This window comes from Manis javanica, chromosome 4 (genome assembly GCF_040802235.1).
Source record: "Manis javanica isolate MJ-LG chromosome 4, MJ_LKY, whole genome shotgun sequence".
Lineage (NCBI taxonomy): Eukaryota > Metazoa > Chordata > Mammalia > Pholidota > Manidae > Manis > Manis javanica.
This window is the reverse complement of record NC_133159.1, coordinates 95,383,413-95,403,578: the sequence shown is the minus strand read 5'-3', so window position 1 is coordinate 95,403,578 and position 20,166 is coordinate 95,383,413. Positions and strand designations below refer to the sequence as shown.

At 45.8% G+C, this 20,166-nt stretch overlaps 1 long non-coding RNA gene across 1 annotated transcript; it reads left to right on the top strand.

The window, feature by feature from the left end:
- The first annotated feature begins 524 nt into the window (after window positions 1-524).
- On the top strand, window positions 525-19,915 carry LOC140848721 (uncharacterized). Its single transcript, XR_012129832.1, has 3 exons — window positions 525-977; window positions 1,978-2,121; window positions 19,562-19,915. It is a non-coding gene; the product is annotated as an uncharacterized lncRNA (long non-coding RNA).
- Window positions 19,916-20,166: the final 251 nt, after the last annotated feature.

The window sequence follows — 20,166 nt, the reverse complement described above, 5'->3', positions numbered from 1 at the left end:
GGCAGAACTTCTATTTGGCCCACCTTGAGCCATGTGTCCACCTGGGGCCAATCATCCATGAGTTTGGGGTTTGGAGACCAGAGGGAGCAGGACCTCTGAACAGGAAGATGTTTTGTGTGTTGGGACTGTCCTCCAGATGCAGAAGGTAACCCTGCAGAAGAGGGACTGACTCCACAGGTGATAACATCCGTTAAAACACCAACAGCACCAATACATACTGAATCAGTGTTATATACCACACCGTTTGGAGGGAATTAGAATCTTTATTTTGTTTCCAGCTTCTGGATAGCTGGGGGAAAAATCTAGATCTAGCCCAACCCAAGGCTACCATGTGAACAATATTCACTCTCTTTGTGTAAAAATGCTTATTCTCCCCGGTTTTGGAGTCTTCTTCCACTCCTCCCCACCCCCACCGCCCCTGGAGAATCATGGGATGGTGTCTCTAGTCCCTGCAGTCTCCAGGGCTCCCTCCCGTCCCTGGTCCTGGCCACCGCTCGCCCTGCTAGAGCCAGCACTGAGGGGCATTTGTGGTGTGGTCCCTAGCCTGGCTAACTCAGCCTCCCTTCAGAGGCCCTGGCTGGGTGGAGAGCCTTCTGAGTTTCTGTCATGTCCCCCAAGTGGCTCCCCAACCCTGGTGGTCTGCTCACAGTCTTCTCTAGACCCCGCTTCTGCCTGACATGCTGCTTGACCCTCCTTATCTATGCTTTGCCACATGAGGTGTCTATCCTTAGTGCTTTTCATTTTCTGGGTGTTTCAGAAGGTCAGTCTCAACGGGGGCGTGCATTGGGGGGCAGGTGGGCGAGGGGGAGGTTTTTTTCCTTTCTCTCTCTCCTCACCTCCTCTCCCTATTATCCCTCAGGACCCAAAAGAAAGGCTTTCATCACTTTCTCTGTGTTGTACCCTTCACCTACTACAGAGAAAGCTTCATGGCTTCACTGGTACTCTAAGAGTTGGTTCTTGATGAACTAAAGAGGAAGGTAAAGGAATTTTGAAAATGATAGCCTATGTTTATTGAATACTTACTATGTTCCAGACACTTTCTAACTACTTCTGAGTGTTACATGCTTTGTACTTAGAAGTAATCCAATTTACTGAATGCATGCTTTATGTGTATTAACTTGTTAAATTATCAGAACAATTCTCTAAGGTAGGCATAATTGTTACTCCCCTTTTACAGATAAGGAGACGAAGTCAGAGAGAAATTCAGTAACTTTCTCAAGGTCATATAACTGGTAAATGGTAGAACCTGGATTTGAGCCCAGATTTTATGCCTCTGAGACTGTCATTGTAGCCAGTCGGCAATTCTAATGCTCTCAAGACAATAACATGGATCTAAAGATTAATGTTTTGCTAAGAAACTCATTTTAAATGTCAACAGAAGAATATTAATTCTTTATTTCTTTTTTTCATTCTTTGGTGACAATTTGATCTCTCCCCAGGTGGATGGATGTTTGGGGCTACCAAAGGAAAGGTCATATTCTCTGAAAGGCCAAAGAGAAAAGTATTAATAATTTTTCAAAATACTGCCTTCTTCATGATGTAATAATAGCAATTTTAATGATTTAGAAGCACAAACATAGGAATGTAACAGGGGCAAACATGGATAGTACCCATCTAAGCACTACTTTAATAAAGGAGCTCTTGACCAAGCGGACTTACTGCTAAGGTCTTCTTGACAAGGCTACTTCTGATGCCTTGAGAGGGCCTCAAGCTACTCAGCTAAGAGAACTGTCCCTTGCGGTGACATCTCAGGACTGTCTATCTGGAGAAAGGAAAGAAAGCATTGATCATCAGCTCCCATCCCTCTTTGGTCAGAGGTTAACTGGCCAAAAGTTAGCTCCCCAGTGCTTTCATGTGCTCTCCCACATAGGCCAAGAAGTCCTTCATTGGGCAGGACCCAAGATAATACCTCTCTGGTTTTTCTTGAGGGGAAAAATTGGTCCACAGGAAATACTCAAGTGTGTCTCATCCCAACAGGGTCTGGAAGTGCAGACTGAACCCAGCCCAGCCCCGTGTAACCTGCTTTCCCAGGCTAACCACTTTGGCTTTCTCAAGTGAGAGTGAGGCACAAGTCCAACATCTGAGCCCTCTGCCCCTCTCGTCCAGTGGAGAGAACCCATGGTAAGCTCGCTAAGTGGTCTTCTAAGCCCCTCTCTCTCCTGGCTTGAAGCAGGTATCACTCCCCGCCTTCCCCCTTCCCGTCGGGTGGAAGGAGTAGGCTCTCTCAAGACGGCAGCAATTCCTTCCAAAGAAATCCTCTATAAATCCCTCCTTCATTGTCTTACCTCTTTTTTATATACCTGATCTGGCTGAGGGGACCAACAGTCATGAAATGTTCTTGACCATTTTCTTTGTAGGTTTTGCATATGACTACCTAGCTTAGAAATTTTACATCTATTGTCTCTTGGTGTTTTGTTGGACATTTGTTTTAATGTCCTGTTACAAGGTAAACAAATTGAAGAGAAGATAATTTCAAATGGCAATAAACCACATGAAGAGATGAAGATGGGTGATGCGGTAGACAGCGGCCTGGGGAAGAAGAGCTGATTTAGAATGTGTGATCCCACAGGCGTCCATCTCTGAGGAGGTGGCAGTGGGAGCTGGGACCTGAAGGACCAGGAGCAGGTTCTGCCAGATCTGGGTGTGTGTGTACTGGGGGAGGAGAAAGCACTGTAGGCAGTGGGAACAGCAGGGACTGCACGGCATCCCAGGTGGGAGCAGGTTTGGTGCTCCAGGAACGCCCCTGAGGCTGGTTGAAACTGAGCAAGTGAGGAGACAACACCCAGTGGTGGGCAGAGCTGGCTGCTTGCAGAGCCTTGGGTGCGGTGAGGGTTTGGGTTTTATTCAAACTGTTAGAGGATTTTAGGCAGGAAATGACCTGATCTGATTTATATTTGAAGAGCTCAATCAATCGCCTGGAAACCAAGGAGTGAGGGACTATTATAGAATAAAAGAGCCTTCAATGGAATGCAAGTTTGGATCCTTATTTAAACAAATGAATTGTGAAAAGAGATCTTTGAGACAAACTAGGAAATTTGAATACAGACTTGGTACCAGAGAATATTGAATAATCATTGTTAATTTTGTTAAGTGTGAAAATAGCATGATCCTTAATTTAAAAGAAAGTCTGTATTAGTCTGAGATGCATAATGCCCAGGCAATATGCCATAATATCTAAGATTTGCTTTAATATATTTCACACACACACACACACACACACACACACACACACACACACACACACAATAAATAAATAAATAAATAACCAGGGCTTCATTATACTATGTTCTCTACTTAGTTATGTTTTTAAAAATTCATATTAAAAGTTACAAAGAAAAGAATTTGGCCGTTGGGTGGAAAATGGATTGCAGGAGGCAAGAGTGAAAACAGAACCAGTTCGGAGGCCTTCACAGTAATCCAAAGAAAGGAGAGAGGAGATGGTGGCTCAGGGTAGGGGTGGCAGCAGGGGTGGATGGAACTGAAGAGCATGATGTTGGAGAAAGCCAACAGAGCTTGCAGGTCAGATGTGCGGAATATGGTAGTAGCCTGGGTGAGATGGATAAGAACCACAGGAAGCCTGGGAAGACTGAGCTTGGGAACAATGAGGGAGCCCCCTTTTCCCCAGGTTTTGTATTCCCAAATTAATCCCCAATAGAGTTGGGGTGGGAAAATGGGGAACTAAGACTCTCCGAATTATTTATCTCATGTCCAATTTATGTTCTGGGATTGGGAGGCTGAGCAGTGCCACTGTGGAGCTAACAAAGAAGCAGAGGGAACTGGAGGGCTGGCTTTAAAAGTTTGGAATAGCAGGAAATTCTGTAATTCTACAAAGTGGGCAACTGGAAGAAACCACTTCCCGTTAGTTGTGGTCCTCAGTCTTCAAGTAAAATCCTTAGTTTATACAGGGCTGGAGTAATTGCTTTTCCACTCTAGGCCATACAAAAGTGTTTCAGCTGTGGAGCCCAGAAACAGATCTCCAATTTACTCTTGGTTAGATCAATTATGCAGACACCCATTTAGCTCCTAGAACTGCTACATCAACATTTAGGGAGCTCTAATCCAGCTTTAATTTAGTCACAAATACTGGTCCCAGCAAACTCCTGACTGCTTGCGATCTGCCCAGAGGCAAAGCTGTTTGTTGGTAGCTCCTTCTTGTGTCACTCTTTTCTGTTCCTTTCTGTCCAGTGGGTAAAACAAAGGGAGATGTGCGTCTGTCACTGTGGATCTATCAGTGGTGTGGGTTTTCTGCAAATAATCTTGTTAATGGATCCAGGTCTTTTTTGCCTGGGTATTTTCCCTATTAGTGAAGCATTTTTTTGGTTGACAAAGTGCTCTGATGTCCTGGCACTAAAACACTCCCCCCCCCACACACAAACAAACCCAATCTTCCCCAACAACAACAAAAAAATAAACAAAAAGGAAAAATTAACAAACCCAAAGGGCTCTTATTGATCATTAAGAAAGGAGGCTCTGAATGGTGCTTGGAGCACAGTCGGGATGGTGCTGTATGAGAGGCAGACCTCATCCCTAATAAGCAGCAGCTGCTTCAGCTGTTCTGTGTCCTAGCATCCTCCCTGACCCTTCTTTCCCTGCCTCTGCTTGGCCTACGTTGTCCCATGTTTCTCTAGAAAATCAAATCTCCCTATACCTAACCTTTCCCATCCAAAAACTTTTGGCCATTTATTGAGCCTGCTGTGTTGCATCTAGTCCTTGTTTCAGCCCAGCCATGTGTGCTGCCATTAGAGAACACCATAAACCATCCCTTAAGACCATAATATCCACTCTACTGGTTAAAACACAAAGCTTTCCTTCCCTCGTGTCCAAGTGGCAGCTGTAAGCTCCTGGAATAGGTTCTGCATTGTCCTCTCAACTTTGTATCTCCTGAGTTAGGGTCTCAAAGCTCACTACTCATAGAATATTTTTCCTTACAACATGTTTATTCATGCTCTTTCTTTGTTATCAGAGATTGGCACCTTGTCCCCAGCTATCACTTACAGATTTCCCCAGTAGGAACCACCCCTACACACTCACCATCAGGCAAGTCACTTTATACACTTGAATCATATTTTCTTCTTAGGTAAATAAAAGTAACATTCCTCCCTTCCTTCTTTCTTGTTGTAACTCCAGAGGGAAAACATTTTCCCAGCCTAGGGAAAATTACCTTTGAAACTGAAATTAGTCAGTCAAAGGGAGAAATAAAGTGGGAGAAACCCATTTATTGCTTACAAGCAGTTGTCCACTTCTGCTCACCCATGTCTCCCACAATTTGGCTGCAAAAAGGCCTACCTATTGATATGGACATGGACTACTTCTCTCCACCCCTTGGAAACACCTAGTGGTATGGAGATTCCAGGTGAGAGATTCTGGAAATATTGCAATTTTACCCACTTGTCATTGTGCCAGGGTAGGGGGTTTGCTGGGACAATCCAATGAGGCATGACTTGTGAATATCCTTTACAAACTGTAAGAGCTTGCGCAAAAGCTAGCAACCCTTGTAATAACAAAGAAATGTCTATAGGAGTTGGAAGGTATATATACAGTGACAGGTAAGTATGTCTTTTTTATTCAACAAACCTGTACTGAGTATATGCCAAGTACGGTGATCAATAAGACAGTCCCTGCCTTTAAGGAGCTTAAGTCTTGTGGTGTAGAGATACAACAATTGGTGCTTACTATACAGAGTGATAAGAACTATAGTAATGCTAAGCTCCTGATGAGAATGCACAGAAAACACATCTAACCTAGACTAAGAGAGGTTAGGGAAGATCTCCTAGAAGAGGTATTGGGCACATGCAAAACTAAGCCAAAGAGAGACTGGGACTGTAAGTGGTTCAGTATGGCTCTAAATGTAAAGTCAAGCAGTAGGGCTGGAGAAGAAAGCAGTAGCTGGATTAGGGAGGGTTTGAGACATTGAGGCACTGTTGAAAGGTTATGAGAGTGACATGATCAGATTTGTCTGAAAGTCATTTAGGGAATATTTGGGAAAGGAAAGACTGAGGAAGATGAGTTAGAAGGCTACTGGGATGCACTAGTTAAGAGATTACAATAGCATGATCTAAGGTAATGCTGGAGGGTTGAAGGAAAGTGGATGGAGTCAAGAGATATTTGGGAGGTAAAATCAATAAAATTTTTTGTTTAAACAGATACGGTTATTAGAGTAGAAGAGACAGTGAAGGGTAACACCTTCATTTCTAGCTTAACTATATGGATGGTGGTGCCATTTATTCAGATCAGGATCATGGCAAGAGGAGGATTGCCGTATATAAAGGTAATTCCCACTTGGGCTGTGACTCGTTTTCAGGGCGTGTGGAGTCTATGTAGAGAATTACATAGTACTTGGATATTCTGCTCTTTGCTTCCTGATACTTGGCTGCTTGTAACTCCAGGAAGGGGCAGAATTGCAGGCTACATGGTTCTCACATGACTGCCAGTGCTAACTAGAAGTGGAATGGATGTCACACATCAAGGTAGTGAATATGCTGGCTGACCAGTAACTTCCTGTGTGTGGTCTGGCTCAAACAAATGAGTCACACCAATCATGCTTTGTCTCTGGAAGAGTTTCAGCAAACACTGAGTACTGCCAGTCATTAAAGGACATTGGCGTCAGAAGGTCTTATAGAGTCAGGGGCCATGGTAGCAGCCTTTGGGGCCATGTGTAAGTTGCTGAGAGGGCAGTGAATTGGTCCTCCATTGTCTTCCTGAAAGGCTGAAAATAAAAGAGGATGGAACCAACTCACATTGATGAAGACCTGGGTGACCACGTCACCACCCCTAAGAGAGAAAGAGGCAGAGAAAGAGAAGATGCTTGGTTTACTTTCTAATTTTTACTTTTAGTTTCCTTGAGCCATATATATACATGCACACATATGCATACATACATATATAAATGCATTTATATGTGTTTAAATACTACATGAACTTAAAGTAATTTTTTTACTTTAGGTATGTTAAGTGTTTAACTGGAAAAATGATAATCAGAATGGAAATTGTTACCAGGAGTAGAGTTTCAAATGAAGAGCATTAAAACATGAGTCTAGCTGTGGTACCATTGGAATGAGATATAATAAATAAATTTTCATTACAGCATAGGAAGTTTGTAGTCTGTGATTTTTGCTAAAAACACAACTAAGTTGTCATCTATTATCCCTTGAAATCTAGCCCATACATACACCAAAGGTGAATCTTTGGGAGCTTGATGCCTGAATGCAAAGATAACGAAGTAGATTATTTATTGCTTATAACCTTAGACGCACATTTCCCTTTGTCTTACCCATTGGACAGCAGCAAAGAGACAGTCTCCTGTCCAGAATGCCCACCTATGAGCAAATAAGAAAAGCAGATGGTTATGTAACTCTGGTGCAGGAAGCCCATTTTGCCTGTAGCTGGAGCTCTCCGATTACTTAGAGCCAAGTCCAGAAACCAATGGGCCTTACCAAAGGGCCTCATTGAGTTTGTAGTGCCAAAGTTAAAGCTCTGATTGACAAAAATGGATGCTCAGGCCAATGGAAAATAATTATTTGGGAGGAAAAGGAGTTGCTGGGGAACATGACACCCTCACAAGCTCCTTCCAGGCATATCTCAATCTGCCTTCCCCACAAAATTAGAAGGACCTTCCCACTGAGAGACAAGTCTCACAGCTAGGGTTGGAATATGGATAAGGAAATACAGATTAGGAGAGACATACCTGGTGCCTTTTAGCTACAGCCCTTCTGTACCATATGAAATCCACCATTAGGAGGACAGCCAGACTGAAGAAGCCGACCATGGGTTCTAAACAGAAGATTTGCAGGCTGGTCCTCAGGAGTCATTTGGGTTAAGAACAGGCAGCCTCCCAAGGATACTGGCCTGACTGTGCCAGCCAGGGGTCCCCTCTTCGGGATTTGGTATACTCTTGGAGCAGGAGCTACTGCATGGTTCTTGTCCAGAGATCTTTTTCTTTCCTCTATTTTTCTAAGTAAATGATTTTCCCCCTGCTGTCATCCTGCTTTTGCTCCTCTGGTGGATATGCCATGGGGAGATGGCAGAGGTTAAATTTACCATTTAGTTCATATATTGTAAGAAAGTGAGCAGTCATATTTGGACAGGAGCTCACAAAACTCAAGGAGGATTGGATAGAAACGGAATATTGTGGATTCTGGGGCAAGCAAGCAACCTTTGAGATGGCCTCATGATACTCATGGACTGAATGAGGGACAGAAGGCGGCTTCACACTGTTTCTGGTGGGGAGATGTATGATTTGTAGTTGTAAATGTGATCAAGTTAGATTAGAGCATCTTAGGAAATGTCTGGATAGGGAAAAGTTTATGTGTGCCAGGTAGGCAAGCAGAAGAATGAAATTTGCACACTTTCATTATTTGCCCTGTCCAGTGGTCGTGGAAGGGATGGCTATACATGCCACAGAATCCCCTCTCTCTTTAGTGCCATCACTGTTGGACCTGCAGTGGACACCTAACCCAGGGCCGTCCATCCTGTGACTTCTGTTGTGTGGGTTGAATGGACTAGACTCATCCAAGCAGGCTCTGTCTCCCAGCATTTGAACAAGGAGACATGGAGTCTATTGCCATTTGGAGTGGGCTCTGGAGTTGGGCTCCTATGCACTTGGGGGATAATGAACAGGAAGAGGAAGCTGGTGGTGTGGGAGAGAACAAATCAGACCCCAGAGAGGCAGAGACAGAGTTGCTGCTTCTCTTGATGGGTTTCCCCTGTGTTCAGCCTAGATCCTCTCAGATTGGACAATGTTTTATTTTCTGTCCTTGGAGCTCATTAGATTTCTGATTTCTTACAATAAATCCTAAACTGTAGCAGAAATCTAGAGTTCAGGGGAGATCTGGGTGGAGATATGGTTTGGGGGCCCATCTACATTTCTATGGAACCAAGACCCTGCCTGGGAGTGGTTGAAATCACCCAGGGAAGATGTAGAGGAAAGAGAAAACGTTGCTAGTCTGGGCATTATAACTACTTTACATTGCATGCCTTAAAAGACACAAAGTGCTTGTGTGTATATTTTGTTTACCCTTCTAAACTCTTCTACCTTTGTGAGGGAGCTATTATTACTATCCTAATTCTACAAATGAGGAAAGGTGATAGAAAGGGGTAGTCGCTTTGCTAGGTCACAATAGCCTATAGCAACAGCAGTGAGCATCCCTTTTTAAGGCCTCATTCTCCCTTTGAGGTGGCCACCACTTTGTAACTCTAAGAACTGTCATTGCCCCATACTAAAAAAAAAAAAAGTGACAGAAGTAAATGAGATGAGGGCTGTTTATCCCAGAGCCCCTCCTTTCCCTTTGTGGGTTCCTCCTCCCTGGCCCCCCACAACCCATGACCAGCCTGCTGCTGTACAGTATCTTTGGGGAAACCACTGATGTCCTATCCTTGAAGTGGGGGGGCTGTGCTCCAAAGTTACCCCTCCCAAGGTCAGTTCCCTCAGTCTCTCAGACTGTTTAGTACCCCCAAATTTTAGAGGGGTTTGTTTAGAGGAGAGAAATGGTAAATGGTATTTTGTGGAAAAAAGGTAACATAGTCAGGTGTTCAGGAAATGCCGACTTAAATAAACACAGAGACTTTTTTACTACAGTTCTTCACAGAGCATTAAATGTGTTAATAATGTGCATCTCCCCAAGGGGCATATTATGGGAAGAATTTCCCAAATTTATCTGACCACAGAATGTCATCGGAATGAGGTGGTGTTAAAGCAGTAATAGGGAGATACTGGGGGGCAAGGCGGGGCTGAGGGTTTGGAGAACAGCTCAAAGCCACTGGAAGGTTAGCAACCACCTACTTCTCTACCTACGATCACCTGGCCTTGGATGCAGATCTGGACTGATGGGTGGGAGTGTGTGTGTGTGTGTATGGTGAGCAAGTGTGTGTGTGTGTCCATGCACCCACGCACTTAGGCACAGCTCCTATCAGCTCAAAGGCAGGAGCCAGACTGACTTTTATCACATGGCTCTTAAGGTCTCTCATGCTGTAGTACTTGCTCAGGTCTCTCTGGGGACTCCCTGTTAACTAAGGCATAGCGCGCCCCCCAGAGCTTTGGTTGGTTGGGGTTGGGGGGGCCCATTATCATTCCAGAAAGTCTAGGAAGGAGAAGAGGCCTGAAGGACAGACAGCAGCCTGTGGCAGGGGGTTGGGGGGGTTGTAAGGGGGCGCCTCTCTCTCTTTGGCCTGAGGACATGTTGGAGGAGCCTTTGCAGCCAACTTCTCTCAAATCGACACCCTCTGTTTATTTTTGCACCCCTAATTAGCTTTTCAACTTGCCCTTTATTTTTAGAGGTTTCCCATCCACCTCATTAACAGCTCGTAAAAGCTCCTGTCTCATATTTCTACCATTTATACCCTTAATTAAACACAGTGGCCTTTGTTATCTCTGAATAGTGGCCTTGTTAGAATTTAAATAGGATGACTCCAGCTCTTGCCTGATTTTTAAGCCTTCCTTCCCCCTCCTCCAGCCCTTTTGTGTGCCCCTTGTTGCCCAGGGCCCTGTCTCCCCAGGGCGCTTTCTGTCCTCTTTCGGTTGTTTTTTCATAATCAAAGGTTGATATGAATAGTAGAAGACCTGGGATTCAGGCTGCTCTGTTTTGTGTTTTGGTTCAGTTTGGTTGAGGTGGGGTTTTTTGGCACCCTTGGCCTACTTCCTCTACCCCCACCTGGAGTTTTGAAGGACTGAGATTTTTTTTTCAAGCTCTGCCATTCAATGTGTGAACAGAACAGGGACACTTAATTAAATGCACACCAGGACTCATCCCTGATCTTACACCTGCTGATCCTCCCACCTTGTCAGGAGCACTACCTAATTACCTTTTCCTGATGGCCCAGTTTCTTTTCAAACCTTCTTAGCGGGACTGGCCAAAATATCCAAAGCATCCATGGGTGGAGGCACCAATCCCAGACACCACCTTGCAGAAGGAGGCAGGCTGGCAGGGGGCAGAAGAAGCACTTTCAAGCTGGTGACACTCAGGGCACAGGTCTCTAGGGCAGAAACAAAGGTGTTTCCTGGGCAGCGTAGAGGGGTCTGTGGAGGAACCTGCACTGTGGACAGGGCAGGGCAGTGGTCTGTCCTTCATGGCCTGGCCCCAGTGTGCCTTCTGGAGCTCACAGTCTCACTGGTTAAGAGGAGCCCTGGGGGGCAGGCTGAAGGGGCTCCCAGGCCTGCAGAAGTGGGATAGGGCAGTGAGGGTCAGACTCAGCTTGGTTTGAATCTTGGCCCTCCCCTTGGCTGTGGGTGAGTGACTTGACTTGACTTCTCTCACTTGTTTCCTCATCTATGTAATGAGTCGGTATTTATAGTACCTACCTCACAGGGTTGATGTCAGAACTAATCAGGTAATGCATGCATAGAACTTGGCATGGCAACTGGCACATCATAACCATTTAACAGATGAGAGCCATGCTTATTAATATTAGTATTGTTGGAAGATAGCCACTGTAGTCCTAAGTGGTCACTCTAGATCAAACTTAGAAAAGCTTCCAAATATGTATGCTCTGTACCTATTTCTCCCAGAAATGAGCCTATGTTCTGTGAATAGCATAGGATAATTCTGGGTCACTGTAGTGATATTGATTTTAGCCTATAGGAGAAGACACCTACTCATTCATTCACATTCCAATTAATCCAACAGACATTGGCCAAGTATCTATTATGTGCAGCCACAGTGAGATTATCAGCTCTCAAGCAGTCTGCACTCCGACAGGGAAGACCCTAACTATAATGTACATCAGAAAGTAATGTGTTCTAGAAAAGAGATACAAACATTGGCCTTAAAGGGACAGAGAAGAAGCTATTAATTTTTGCCTGGGAGGTGCAGAATTCAAGGAAGATGAAGGAAGGACATTTAAGCAGGAACATGAAGGACAAGAAAGCTTTCAAGGGGCAAAGGAGGGATGGAAGAGCACTCCAGAACAAGGAACAGCATCAGCAAAGTCATGGCAAAGTGGGAATGCCTAGGTGTTTGGGAAATGCAGCCTGTGTGGAAAGGGGAGGTGAACACCTGGGGCCAAATGGTGCTGGTCTTGAATGCCACAGTTAGGAATCTTAAGGAATGGGTGTGGAGGGAGGGGGAAAGGCAAGGAGAAGTGACATTACACCTTTGTTTCAGAGAGATAGCTACCTGGGACTATGTGAGGATAGATTGTCTCCCAACCTTTCACTACCAGGAAATACCTTTCATTAATTTACCCCACAGATCTCACAGTTTGATTTCAGCCCTTTAACAAAGCACATTTATTAATAGTACAGGAAGCTGTATTGAGGTAAATATAGTTTCTAGTAGTTCTTTTAAATATTGAAGATCACTAGACAATCTGGGACCCAAGGGGGTAAAGAAGTCAAAGAGGAGAGACCTTCAGACCCTTCAGTAAGTGCCCCCGACTTCCCTGGCCAGAAGGGAAGGGGGCCTGAGAGGTGGGAACAGGTATGGGACAGTCTATACATAGAATGGACAGAATGTGATGAGTGATTGGGGCCAAGGAGAGGGAAGGATAGAAAGAAAATGATTCAGAGGCCTGGGGCCTGAGGATGAGAATATCAATGGTGCCATAATCAAGAGAGGGGCACAGAAGGACTGGTGTCTGGGAAGGAGGAGAGTCCATTGAGAGGTTCTACAGTCACCTACATGGAGTTTCCCAGCAGGAAGTTGGGAGTTTGGGAGTCATCTCACGACATTTTCTTATGGGCAGAGAAACCGAGGCTCAGATGGCCTCCCATTCACAGACACAGTGCATAGGGCTAGTGGGTGGGGCTAGTGCTCTCCCAGGCCTCCACCTTCCCTTTTGCCTTCTGCTCCAATCAGTCTCTGATTACAGTCTCCTTCCTAAAATTCCCCTTGGACCCAGGCAATGCTGCTTGACTCTAAGGAAAAAAAGACTGGGTTGGGGGTTGGGGCATAGGGGCTGGAAGAGGAGCTCAGGCCCAGGGCAGCCCTCTGTCACTGACTCCTGTCCCCACTTGTGCCAGCCTGTGGTCAGCCTACTTTGGAGCAGATGCTCTCAGTCATGATGAACTTGTCTGCCTTGGCTTTTGCTCTGTGGTGACGGAAGCAAGGGTACAGGAGTGGGAAGCACACGGCTTGCCCTACTGTAGTAGGGGTTGACTTGTAACATCGTTGTTGGGGGGTGACCTTTACAGCACTGGGAGAGCTTCCAGACTGGGTGCCTTTGGTGCTGACACCTTCCTGTTCAGGTCAACAGTGTGCTGCCCAGGGGGTGTCAGACATATCCAGGGTGGGGAATAATCCCATCCCAAGAATGTCTGTGAACACAACCTTCCATGACTGCCTGCCGTGTGGAATTACCTAGAATCAGAACACGATCCTCCCGGTGAGTTCGGGGTCAGGGTTTTCAACTGTCCTACTCCAGGTAAAGCCCCATCTATGATTCTGGGACCAAGTGCTCCTCAATGTGTGGGTCTGGACTTTAGTGGCATTAGAATCTCCTGTCAACTTGCTGACAATACAGACTTTTAGTCTCCATACCAGGTCTAGTGCATCAGAATCTCTGTGGTAGCAATTTACATTTTTACAAGCTTTCCAGGTGATGCAAAAGCAGAGTAAAATTTGAGAGTCACTATTGAAGACTGTCTTTAGCTACCACTACACTTGGTTTTCTAGCAACTGTTTTCCAAACCACAAGCTTGGGATTCTGAACCTAGGTACTTGACTCTGGTCCTCCCCCTCCCTGGCGGTAGGCACTTCATCTCTGGCAGGCTCCCCACAATGGGGCAACTGGATATGCAAGACAGTGGGAGGGAGCCAGATAAGAAAAGAGCTTTGTGCCTGGTTGCTGGTGGAGGACAGAAGTGTGTGCATGAAAAATAACGAGACAGACAATGCACACTGGCATCTAATAAGGGAGCATGTGCCAGCGACAGCTTCGGAAGTATGAAGGTCGCTGTCCTCTGCAGGGGTCTGGGGAGCCTTTTCCAGTTGCAAAGTCTTGAGTTAGGTCTTAATGAATGGATGAGTTTAGGTTTCCCAGGGGAGGGGAGGGCATCCTGACTTACAGAAGAAGTAAAGCCTGGTGGGAGGAAGGGTTGCATTTGCTTGTGGAAATGGGGGTGCAGACCCATGAAGTGTCCTGACACCAGATTGATCCATTGCCAGTTTCATGTAAGGCAAAGTCCTTTATAATTTAAAAAACTTCATGCAAATATTACTCCTTTCTCCCTATGGACAAAAGGGAAATCAGTAAAAGCTTTTGCTTAATAGTGGAATGCATACCAAAGGTATTACAGTGATGAAACTACTAGGGACTTGAAGACCTAGTGGCTCTTCAGGGGTTGATCAGTAGTTGGCCAGGGGCCACATCTGGTTAGTTTGCCTAATGTTTTTTTAATTTGAATTTGAACATCTTTAAATAGAGCTTGTACCCTCCAGGGTGCACAACCTGCCAATTTACCTTTATTTTACATCCTCACAGATTCATGGCCCATGCTTAGCCACTAAGGTCTTCACTCCGTGGTCTTTCACTCCATGGATCTTCATTGAGGAGAGTCAGAAGTGGAAACCTTAAATAGAGGAGACTACAGCAGTGTATTTTTTCCTACACAAACACAACAATAATAGTATATTATACAGCAGTAATAGTACAAGGCCTTTTGTGTTCCTGGACCTGATTCCAATGTGTGCGTGCATTTGGGAGGGTGTCTTCCCCAACCCCGACAACACTAAGCAATTCTTGGACACAAGCAGTGTGTCCAAGAACTCAGTTATGACCCTATCTGCTCGGAGACAGCACCAGATTCCCCAGGTTGAGGGCTGTCCTGCAAGACTGCTCTCCACCCCCCACTCCAGAGGCTGGTCACATGCCCCAGGCAGTTACGTGTGCTTCTTACCTACTGGATGCACATTGGAGGGTCCAATGACCTGCCCACTAGGTTTGATTAATTTGCTAGAGCTACTCCCAGAACTCAGGAAAACACTTATAGTTACCAGTTTAATAAAGGATACTACAAAGAATACAAGTTAACACCCTGATGAAGGGAGACATAGGGCAAGGTCCCAATAAAGGAGCTTCTATACTCGTGGAACTTGGGGCCTGGCTCAGTGGCACATGGAAGTGTCCTGGTTCCCCAAGGGTAGAATCTCTTTCCAACAGAAAAGCAGGATCTGAGAGTGCAATATGCTCTTCTCCTGGGCTTTTGTGAGGGTTCCTTCCACAGTCATGATTGGCTAAATCATTGGCCATTAGCTGATTCAACGTCCAGCCCTTGGGTGGGGCCCGAAAGTCTTACTAACATGCCAAGGCCCCCATCTCACCTTTAAGATTCTGCAGTGTTTTCAGAACTATGGATGAAGACCAAATATACCTGGGAAATCTATATTTGGTCATCTGAATCACCAAATAATATGTATGTCTTACAACTCATTATACTGCAAGCAATAACCCAGGAAGGAAATAATGAGGATCCAGAGAAAAAAGTAGGGCAGTGAGACAACACAGGAGAACAAATAAATATAACTTAGCTGGCCAGAGGAGTGGGTGCAGGGTATCAAGGATGAGACCAATGGAGCAATGCTACTGAAGCCCGCAGGCACCCCAGGGAGCCAGCTCCGAGAGGTCGCTGTGGGCAACACTGGGCTGAGGTTTCAGCAGGCTGACCAGGGCCTCATCTCACAGGTGTGAGCTTTGGCCTGTGCCCGGGGAAGTGTGGCAGCTGCGGATCAGCTTCAGCAGGGAGGCAGAGGTGAGGTGGTGGAAGGAGTGGTGGGTGACATTGGCCAGGGAGAGGGTAAAGAATTGGAGAGAGGACAAGGACTGGGCTTGGGGGTCTTCTCACTGCTGGAGGTGTGTGGATGAGAGTTGGGGTGGCTGCCAAAATGGGTCCTATGATGGAGACTAGAGTCAGGAGAGAACCTCAGGGTGGGAGGGCTGATCATGCCGGAGGCACTCTGGGAGCCATCAATAGATGCACCGGGAATGCTTACTTTAGTAAGCCATTGGCTTTGCGCACTGGTGAGAAGGCAGTGGGGTGCATGTTCAAGTGATTTGGCCCTGCTTCAAGTGAGGGGACACTTAGGTGGGGGAGTCATGCATATTTGGCTTCCCCTCAGGGGTCAGCATGGAGTCCCTACACAACCTGGCTCTGAACTGGACAGTGGAAGGGTGGCCTCTCTTCTGCACGCCACTGTGTACCCCCTGCATAACTGGGCTGGGCCAAGGCTGAGCAGTTGGACATGAGCTGGCTCACCAAGCCCCGCTCCCCAGGCAGCCTAGAACACCAGAGCCCTTCTGTGCGCCTCAAGGCAGAACTGCACTCTGTTAAATGAGCTGGAGTTGCCTAACTTTTCAGTCTGCCTAGGCCACTTAAATTTCCAGGCTGGCTGAACACCAGCCAGTTTTCCATTTGGGTTTCAGTTGTTCCTCCTCCTCGCACCTTGGTGCCCAGCAAGGTTGAAGAGACCAGGTTGGCCGCTGCTGAAAGTGGGGGAGCTCACTTTGGGGGCTGGGGGTGAAGTTCGAATGAAAACTGTTCAGTGCTGCTTGGCTTCATGTTTTTCCCCAGAGTGAAATCCAGCTGGTTTGTTCCCCCAGTTTCTCTCTGAAGCAGTAGCCGGTATTTATAGAGGACTGAACCAAGGGCCGATTAGTTCAGAATGGAAATTCCTGAGTCTGGGGTTCTCTGGAACAAGCAGCTCTTGCCTTTCTCTCCTCAGAGTTCAGCCAAGATTTTCTCTTGAAAACTTCAAGCTCTGAGAAGTCTGGAGGCACAAATGGGGGATCTACATAAAAACCTACTGATTGCCTTTCTCTTGGTGAGGACGCCTATTTTAGTGTTGATGGCAGGAAAGCAGGTGAGGGCCAGGAGAGCGGACCAGTTGGGGGCCCCGAGGAGCAGCTGTGGCTCCAGCTCTCCAGGGGTGAGGGGCATTGTCTCCTGTTCCTGCCCCCTCTAGGAGACCTTGCTTCTGAAATCATGTGCCCCTGCTAACCTACTGAGCAGAAACTAAAACTGGCTGTTGTTAGCACAACCCTTCCAGCTGCAAGGAAAAGGAACTGTGAGATACGTGACATTTAAAAAGACAGCTGGAATGAGTGAGATATCGACTGACACATTTATTAAATGTCACCACTTTTGTTTCTCTTCAACGTTCAGTGCCTTAAGTCATTCTAAATTAATTACACAGCCACTTGATTTATTCCTTACATTCGCCCTCCCTGCTCCCTCTCACCCTCTCCAGACTGATGGGTAGTGTTGCGGCTTATTCCTTTCATTCTCAAATTACGCAGTTATGACAGGTGATCAGGCCATCAGGGCAAGAGGAGATGGTCCAGGTGGCTGTGCCACATCATACTCTCAGGCTGCCGGCCAGAAGCGGAGCCTGGCCACTGCCGCCGAAGTGACCATGCCTCTGTTTTACAGGCGAGGGGAAGGGGGCTCGGAGAGGTTAGAGGACCTGCCCTGGGTGGAGTGTGGAGACATGAGGAGCCAGGACTTGAGCCACATCTTCTGGCTCCAGGCTCTGGAGTTTACAAATGTATTGGCATCACAGAGGTGAATCCATCCTCACACAGCAAATCCGCAGGAAACAGCCTTATGTATCAGGTGGCCAAGGGGATTAAATAGACTGGAGAATATAGTTCTGTGCCACGCCTTGCCCCACAGCCGCTTCCTTGCCAAGGAGAGAGCAAGTGGCGAGCATCAGGGCAGCTACAGGTTTGGGACCAAGAGGCCCAGAAAGAACCTCTCTGCATAGGAAGTCAGGCATATCTGGACCATCTAGGAAAGAAAGGTATGGGTAATTTAAGGAAAACACTGTCTGAAGCTTGTCTGGTTCTTTGATTTCACAATTCATTCTAACTGCTGTGTGTCATTGTCAGTAATTTCTCCAGGGAGATGAAAGACCGTGGTACAAAGGGCTGTAGCCCTTTCAACTGTGATTAGTAAGCCCTCAGTCATCTCAGGGACTTGAGTTTCCAAAAAACACTTCCAGTTTCTAGCCATGGGTTTTCATTCCTTATTATCCCTGCCTGACAGGCCCCCGTAAACCTGGCTGAGACACAGGCTGCAAGGTGGAGCCACAGAGAAAAAAAGGAAGAAATGCTACCTGTCTCAAGATGCCTGAGGCTCCTGCCCACACTGGTGCTCTGCATCTCTCTGGAAATTTCCTTGATGTGTCACCAAACTTCCCATCCAAGCTGCACAGAAAAAAGAGTCACTTTAGGGCACAGAGAGTCACATACCTCCCCACTCCTCCCCCCGTACTAATTCACTGTCCTCAGCTGAGCTTCTGCAGGAGAACCACCACTCTGGGACTGAAAGGAAAGAGAAGCAAGAAGGCAGGAGAGCTGAGCTGGCTTGTGGGAGTTCCTGGTTTGCAGGGGCCCTCTGAACCCTCCTAATTGTTCTGCCCTCCCTCCCCCATGGCAGCTCACCACTGATTTCCCTTTTCATCAAGTCTGGCGGCACAGGCTTTGTTTGGAACTGCACATTGTACAGTGATGAGCCCTCCTGCCTTTTCTGAGCCCAGTGGAGCTGCTAAGATGTTGCAAGACTTCACTCTTCCTTGCACAGTCTGCATACAACACAACTATGTCATGGCTGGCTGGGGTTGGGTATGCTGAGCGGACACAACTCTAGCTGTTTCTAGAGATGTAACTGATGTAGGGGATCAAATTAGTATGTGTGATGATGGTTCACAAAGAGGCCATGGCAGGGCTTTCTCCAGGAAGGAATGAGGCCAGCGTCTCAGAGGGTACATTTAGCATGCACCATGAAAGGTATTTGCATTGATGGCTGGCGTAGATAATCTTTCTCTAGAATGCCTTAAATCGCTGGTATATCCCTGGCATTGTCCTTAACACATTATAGAGTAATTCTTTATTTATGTGTCTGTCTCCTCCTCTGTATTTTGTTATAAGGCAGCTTAGCATTATGCTTATGCATGTGAACTCTGGAATTTCATTATCTGTGTTCAGTGGCGTGGCCTTGAGTTTCCTAACCTCTTAGGGTAACAGGAAGAGTTAAATGACATAATGGATGTAAAGCACTTAGAACACTGCCTGGCATATAGGAAGTGTTTAGTGTTAGTTATTATTATTCATTTGTGTGCCCTCAGCCTTACATGTTATTTGATATATTACATTAGGTGATTAACACATTTTTAGTGGATGAATACTTACATTCATGCAGAAAAAGAAATGAGTCTGTATTCATGGGGGTAAGTCTAGCTGAAGTGTCTGAGTATTCCAGGCTGAGCAGGGCATAAGAGGGCTGTTTTGTTGTGCAGTTGAGTTGGTTCAGTGGTTTGGGCCAAGACATTTGTAGCTGCTGGAGATGACTTTCCCAGGATATTGGCAAGAGCTTAATTTAGTGTAAAAGGTCTGGTTAGCTGGCTTGAGCAACAGGACTATGCTTGATCCTGTACCAAGGATCACAACACATGTTTATCAGTAGGAAACCCAGAGGTGAGGATGAGTTTGTGAATAGAATGTCAGCAAATGGTGCCTTGTGGGTGATTATGGCTCAAGATTTGGGTCCCTGTCAATACTACCCAAAACAATCCACAGACTCAATATAATCCCTATCAAAATACCAATTTTTTTTTTTTTTTTTTTTTTTTTGCAGAAGCCAGTTCATCCTGAAATTGACATGGAATGTCAAGGAACCCCAGAGAGCCACAACAAGTTGGCAAAGAACAAAGTTGGAGGATTCACACTTTCTGATTTCAAAACTTACTAGAAAGTTACAGTAATCAAAACAGTGTGGTATTGGTAAAAAGATAGAAATATAACTAGTAGAATGGAAAAAAAGATAAACCCCAGAAATAAACTGTCACATATATGGTCAAATGATTTTTAACAATGATCAATGCCAAGATCATTCAATGGGGAAAAGACAGTCTTTGCAACAAATGATATAGAAAAAACTGGATTTCCACACACAAAGGGAAGAAGTTTTGTATACTTACAATACACCATATTCAAAAATTAACTCAAAATGGATCAATGACCTAAGTATAAGAGCTGAAACTACAAAACTCTTACAAGAAAACAGGGGGAAAGCATCATGGCCTTGGGTGTAGCAATGATTTCTTGGATATGACACCAAAGGCCCAGGTAACAAAAAAACAAAATGGACAAATTGGACCTCATCAAAATAAAAAATATTTGTGTATCAATGGACATGATCAACAGAGTAAAAAGGCCACCGGCAGAATGGGAGACAGTATT